At 31.9% G+C, this 7,241-nt stretch overlaps 1 long non-coding RNA gene across 9 annotated transcripts; it reads right to left on the minus strand.

Moving 5' to 3' along the window:
• Window positions 1-203: 203 nt before the first annotated feature.
• Window positions 204-6,396, minus strand: LOC129887441 (uncharacterized). 9 transcript variants are annotated; one of them, XR_008766383.1, is made up of 7 exons: window positions 5,984-6,396; window positions 5,245-5,347; window positions 3,205-3,308; window positions 2,149-2,265; window positions 1,880-2,023; window positions 872-937; window positions 204-496 (listed from the first exon to the last, which is right to left on the minus strand). It is a non-coding gene; the product is annotated as an uncharacterized LOC129887441 (long non-coding RNA). The 9 variants fall into 9 exon arrangements; XR_008766381.1 differs by having other exon boundaries at window positions 1,880-2,054; XR_008766379.1 differs by having other exon boundaries at window positions 1,880-2,059.
• Between the last annotated feature and the right edge of the window lie 845 nt (window positions 6,397-7,241).

The following is a 7,241-nucleotide window of genomic DNA, read 5'->3' on the forward strand; positions in this document are numbered from 1 at the left end:
TTCAAAAAGAGAGATTATAAGCACTTTTAGTGACCGAAATTTTTTCATCAATTTTATCTTACATCAACAATTTAACAACCAAATTTCCTTTTGTTGATGGTTTTTTTAAAATAAATATTATTATACAAAAAGTTACATTTTTGTCCCTGACATGATTGACAATTAAAAATTATATTATTTCATATGTAATTAAACAAACGCACTTTTAAACTCATAAAATAGAGTCAATACTATAAATTGCTGATAATATAAGCATTGTACGTAGTTCATTACAAAAAACAAAGAGGTTTTAAAAATCGTACAATAAGAAAAATAAGAGACTAGAATATATATATAGTAATTAATATTTTTAAGCAAATAGCCTAGATAATAAGAAAAGTAGGTTTAACAATTAACTTCTTGCGCTTCAACGTGTTCATCTGCTAACATCTTCAACTATTTTAATTCAATTCGATCCATACTTGAAGGTCCTTCGTGACTTTGAATTCTTGATCATCTGTTGCAAGGGTAAAAGCTCGCATAAGTTAATAATAAAATTAAATCTAGAAAAGCCTAAAAATGCAAAAAAAAATAAAAATGAATTTAATTGCATGAAAAGAGAACAATTGGAATTTATATGGAGATGAAGAATAAAGGCAAGTTTTACACTAATGTTGATGTAATTGAAAGCGAAAGGGGGATAAGCTATAAATAACTACAGTTCTTATTTCTTAGGCTAGAAAAAACCTACCATCTACTAGAACTACAATTTTCACCTAAATGAATCGAATAATCACTCCTACATGGAATTGCACTTTAAAAAATTGAAAAACACAATAACCTGTAATTAAGTTAGACAGTAACAAAGTTATGATTGTTGAATGTATTTTACCAGAAAAAGTTACTCGCTTGTCTCCACCTCCGGAATAATCTATGACTGCACATATGCACAACAATCCTTGAAGAAGGCATAAAGTAAATCCTCATATTAACTTCAAATTTATCCATTCAATAAACACTAAAGCAGTCAAGTACATGAACAGAGATAACAAGAAATCACATAGAAGATTTAAAAACATTATCATTTTCTTTTGAATTCATCACGAATAATTACTCCAGCCTAAGCTTGTACTAAAAGTTCTATAATGCAAAATTAATGCCAACATATACTTCAAAGTTTCTGCCAAACATTAGCTTAAGTAAGTTATTTCTATGCTACCAAGTACCTAAAACTAGAAGAGCATACGTGTCACATGATTGGTATACATGCTCTTTGGTATGTATTTTTATGACACCAAGTACCGAAATTAGAATAGCATTTGGATCTATGCACCCAATTGAGCAAAATCGAAGTAGCTAATCTTACTGTTCACACATGCTGCATTATTAAAATACATAATCTAGCTCCATCACGAAAAAGAATATTATTGCCAAAAGTCTTGTAAAATTTGGTAGAGTACTAGGTTCAATTATTGTATTTGTGTTTCCTTACAATCCCCATTGAAATTGGAAACAAGAAAGCAAAGCAATCAAATTTAGAGCCTGTTTGGATTAGCTTTTGGCTTTTGACTTATAAGCCAAAATCATAAGTTAGAAATCCAAACTTATGACTTTTGACTTATTTTTATCATTTTAGCCTAAAATCAAGTGCTTATTAGCACTTCTTAGATTTACTCAAGCACTCCAAAAATGCTTAAGATCTATTTGAATTAAAAGCACTTAAAATAAGAAAATCCAAGCCGGCTCTTAGAAGTTTTTTTGGAAACAGGTAATCAAATTTACCTAAAGTAGGATAATTACACCCGAGTCAACACATGCTTCTAAGTTGCAGATAGAAAGATGATTCAGTGCCATACTTTTCAGTTGATTTTAGACTTTTAAATATCAATGATATACATACATAAGAGGAGCCTTGGAGTAACTGGTAAAGTTGCTGCCATGTGACCAGGAGGTCACGGATTCAAGCCTTGGAAACAGCTTCTGGCAGAAATGCAAGGTAAGACTGCGTACAATAGACCCTTGTGGTCGGGCCCTTCCCCGGACCCTGCGCATAGTGGGAGCTTAAGTGCACCGGGCTGCCCTTTTATACATACATATATACATACATACATCAAGATGTGAGGCATACAACATCTATAGTTGTGGGCATGTTTTTACATCAGTTTATACCTGATACTTTCACTGGTTCTTGTTCTCTAGTCACATGGAGTACTTTATTCCTAAATGTATTATGATAAATCCACAGATCTAAGATACTCTGCTGCTAGCATTTTGTTCAGCCCAGCCCTACAAAGCAATATGACAAAATAAATATTGGATACACATTCTTTACTCTTTTTTTTCCTTTATTCTTAATGAATATTGATAGAGGACATATCCAGGAATAGATTCAATTTCCTTTATTCTTAATGAATATTGATAGAGGACATATCCAGGAATAGATTCAATTGGCGACATATTTTGTACATTATTATGCTTATGATGATGATCAAAGTGGTGAAAATTACATAATAAATTGGAGAAATAATTGCAGCATTGAATGCATCCAATGCCTATTCAAACGATGCACACATATTAGAAAATGCCTCAAATATCTCCAAAAAATTGCAAATTGATTGATATTGAAATATCATGCATAGCTGAACTGAAAAGAAAAAAATAAACAAAATCAGGGATAATAACATGCATTTCTCATTAATTGCAACTTGTATGGTCAAGAAGCATCTCAGAGTTCATGTAAGAATAAAAATCTTAATATGAAGCGTTTTGCTAAATTTCCATATCAGTTGTTTCAAATGTACTAACAGCTTATATATCATGCATGCAAGAAAGAGCAAAAAATTTATTTCCAAATTAAAAAAGCTAAAAATAAAAATAAGATATTAAAATTTTAGGATAATATTAAAGCATAGTTGGTATGAAGCAAAAGTACCCTGTACAAAAATTAATAGCATTACATGAAGAGAGTAAGGTTATGTAAATATTATAATATTTAAGTTTAGAGAAATTGACACCATATATAAACGTGATACATGATCTGAGCTAATCCTAGTTTCTTAGGTAAAGTATAGTCATGTTATTTTTTTAAAGATTTGGGAATTTTCTCTAGTAAAAGCAGTGCAAATTAGTGATCAGACGGATTATGTTTTCGTGAGTGTTTTTAGTGTTATTTCACTATATTCTTTAGCTATCACTGCTAATAATTGCTGAAACAACTCACATTACCTTTGTTGTCGTCTAAGCTGATTTCTTTTCTCAAGTGTACTTTCAGGATCAAAACAATCCAACAGGAACTCCTAGGCTGCCCTTTTAATTGATGGATCAATCCCCTAGCATTCACAGAATAATTAACAGCTTCATAATTCTTAAAATTCAATTTCCAGCAAAGCAACAACACACAAATTTCTTGTTGATAAGTAATAGCAATAGGCATATTAATAACATCTAATTAATTAACACAACCTCTTCATGATGAACACAACATACGTGCCATTGGTAGACCAGGTTATCCAACTTGTGTGTATTTCAACAGCATAAAATTTATACAAAGCTGACAGAGAGTATCAAACCTTTTGCATACATCAAAACAATAAAAACTTAATCACTTTTATGAGGCACATCATGCTAGTTTTCCAAGAGAGGAAAGAGGGTCCTACTTTCATTGCCTAATAACATCCTAGAGTGATCGAAGATCTTAAAATAAGGGAGAGTATACAGCCTTATAGGATGAAGTTACTACTGAGGATTTGTCAGGGAGAGCAACTGCAATGATTTTACGTTAACTTACAAATAGATAAGAAAAAATAACAATTTGTAATACGAGTGATCTAGGTTACCCAAGGTCAACAGGTTTGAGGGTGCAAAACCACTCAGAATTCCCCACATGAGATTAATATCTCATCATGAAGGTAATCAGTTTCATTTTATCATTGCGTTGTTAACTCCTGATTAAAGGAAAAATTATTACTTATATTCACTGTCCAAACACTATATCTCAAGCATGTAAAAATCAGGCTGGAATAACATACTCTCTCCATCACATTGACTACACATTAGCAGGATCGTGAAGAGTAGCAAGGAGAAAAGAAAACACTAAGAGTGGAAAGACAACGAGACATTGCAACATAAGAGAAGACTGTGTTGTTGCAGCTCCATCATTTTCTTTATCTGAGAGTAAATGTACTACTTTCCCAACAAAAGATAATAACATATTCAATCTTTCCAGCTTCTAATAAACCTTCAGTATAACTATTTAGAATTTCCAAAATAGCGCAGTCTACCTCAAAGAGAATCTTTCAAAAAAGTAAAACATTAAAAATAGTCCCAATACATAAAAACTGCAGTATTTTATGAGGAAACTGCAAATGAACCTGAAATATTTTAGAGGAGTTAGAAAATAATCACAAGGAGGACAATAGGTTTATGAGTAGATTCAAAGGTTTTTAATAAACTTTAAATCACTTATTTACAATATGCTGATGATATTTTAGTTTTCTGCGGAGCTGACAGGGGACACATAAGATTTCTAAGCGTAACTTTCATTCTATTTGAGGTTATAGCTGGGCTCCACATTAAGTAGAACAAGAGTTTCCTATATCCGTTTAATAAGGTCCCTAACATTCACAACTTGGCAAACATTCTGGGAAGAAGGACATGTGTACTGTCAATCATTTACTTTGGAATACCCTCGATGCCAAAAGCAACTTCAAAGATATCTAGAATGGAGTCTTAGAAAAGTGTGAACAAAAATTGATTAACTAAAAGAGTCAATACCTATCCTTGGGTGGTAGACTACCCTTGATTAACAGTGCTTTGGATGCATTACCAATTTATTATATGATGTCAATTTTTCTTGTTCCAACAAACATGGTGTATAAAATATATGTTCTTAGAAGGAACTTCCTCTAGCAAGGCAATTGTGATACCAGGAAGATACATTTGGTCAAATGAAAGTCTGTGATTATCAGCAAGACGTACGGATGTAGGGGAATGAAAAACCTGATAACATAGAGCCATAGACGTTTGATGAAACGTTTAAGGAGGTTTGCCTCATATGAATAATCTCTCTGTAAGAAGGTAAATTACTCAAAAGTATCATATGGATGGGGAATGGACAACCAAGCCAGTCACTAAACCTTACAGAGTAAGTCTATGATGATAATTAACAAAAAGAATAAGAACAATAAAGAACATAATCAAATAGTAAAGTAGCATAGAAAAGAAAAAGAATGAGAATAGAAAAAATGTGATATTGTTTTAACACACCCTTTCTTTGAAGCGAGTCTTGAAAACACTAGTTAGGCTTCGGGCCAAGCAGAATAGTAAATGTCTACTTCCTCTGAAGACGAATTCTTTATAGCACGAGCCCCTGTTAATTTCAAACACAGATTCCATAATCAATCCAAAACAGGATAAAAATTGAACATCTACTATAGTTCTACCATTTGAAGAAGAAGAAATAAACACATATAGAAGCAGATGCATAATCTTTCAGGCATTACATCGAACACATAACCTACCATCATTCTTGAAAGCAACGGATGACTTAGAAAAATTGAATCACATGCCGCACGCATCGCAACAACCATCAACTTCACCCATCTTATAAGAGAACACATTTGAGTTATAATATACATTATTGTCACCACCTAGTTATGTAATTTCTTCTTTCATAACATTTTCTTACCTTGTTACAACATAAATTTAGCACATAAAACAAACAAATAAAATGTAATAGAATATATTTTCTTCTCTTAAGCCCTTCTCCACCACTTTGAAAGTTCACCATGAAAAATAAATCAAATGGAATATGAAAAACAAGAATAGGAAATTTGGGGAATATTTATAGTTAAACCATAACCAGGAGGAGAAAATCCTAATTGACGGCAAGACACTTTAGTTAACCGGAAATTCAAAGCAAAATCTATCATTACCAATCAAAATGAAGTAGCTTACAATGGAATTACACATCAGTTCCTTCGAAATGCAAAACTATCAACAATACCTTCTCTTTTGTCTCCGTCTGAAAAAGCATATGATGAACCAAAAATATAAATTGGTACCTTTTTCAGATGTGAAACACCTATACCTCGATGTTATGTGTATTGGACGAATCAATTGAGTCTTCAATTTCTGAATTCACTATAACAACAAGATATCTTCGATGGTTCAAAAAAATGGTTCCTTCCCCACAGATTCTTTGAGTTCTATTTCACTGATGGGTTGAAGCAATGAGTAACCCTATTAGGAGCGTAGAGAGTTTTATTTTCATTTTAGCTCAGCGTTTTATGCTATTTTGAAAGAGAGAAATTTTGATTGGACAACTAACTTCTAAATTTTCTGCTTATTTAATTATTAACATCATGGACCACAAATTGTAGTTCTTACTGACCGAATATTTTCCCCTCGCTATTTGCTAGTCTAAGAATTGAGATTAACGATGAAAACATTTGCTGGTCGTTATATGTGTATTTATAATGACTGTAATCTTGTGCCTTCGTTAAGAGATGGTCGCTAAAAGTTATATTTCTTGTAGTGAAAAATTACTAAAATATGTGATGGAATTTTTCTTGACCAGTCACATTATGTTGAGAAAATTTTGAAAAAATATAACATTCTTGATTGCAAGAATGTTTTAACTTCTTTTGATTCAAGTGTACACTTATTTCCTATTCAAAGTGAAAATGATGTAATAAATCAAAAGGAATATGCTAGCTTAATTAGAAGTTTGAGATATGTGACTGATTGTATTAGGCCTAATATTACATATGCAGCAGGAGTACTTAACAAGTTTACAAGAAAGCTAGGAAATGAACATTGGCGTGTTATAACAAGAGCTATGAGATATTTAATTAGAACAAAAAGTTGTGGTTTGTTCTATAAAAAATATCCTATTGTACTTGAATGCTTTTCTGATGCAGATTGAAACACTTTAACAGGTGATTTCTATTCTATCACTGGTTACATTTTTACACTGGGTGGTGGTGCTATTAGTTGGAAATAAAAAAAACAAACTATAATTGTTAGCTCTACCATGGAGGCTGAACTAATTGCTTTAGCTTCAACTAGTGAGGAAGCGAATTGGTTGAGAGATTTATTTTTTCAAATACCTTATTTTGAAAAACCAATTCCTCCTATTTTAGTTCATTGTGATAGTACCGCTGCAATTGGTAGAGTTCAAAACCGTTATTACAATGGTAAATTTAGATCTATAAAGAAGAAACACAGTAATGTAAGATCTTATTTGACAAGTGGTACCATTA

This window comes from Solanum dulcamara, chromosome 4 (assembly GCF_947179165.1).
Source record: "Solanum dulcamara chromosome 4, daSolDulc1.2, whole genome shotgun sequence".
Lineage (NCBI taxonomy): Eukaryota > Viridiplantae > Streptophyta > Magnoliopsida > Solanales > Solanaceae > Solanum > Solanum dulcamara.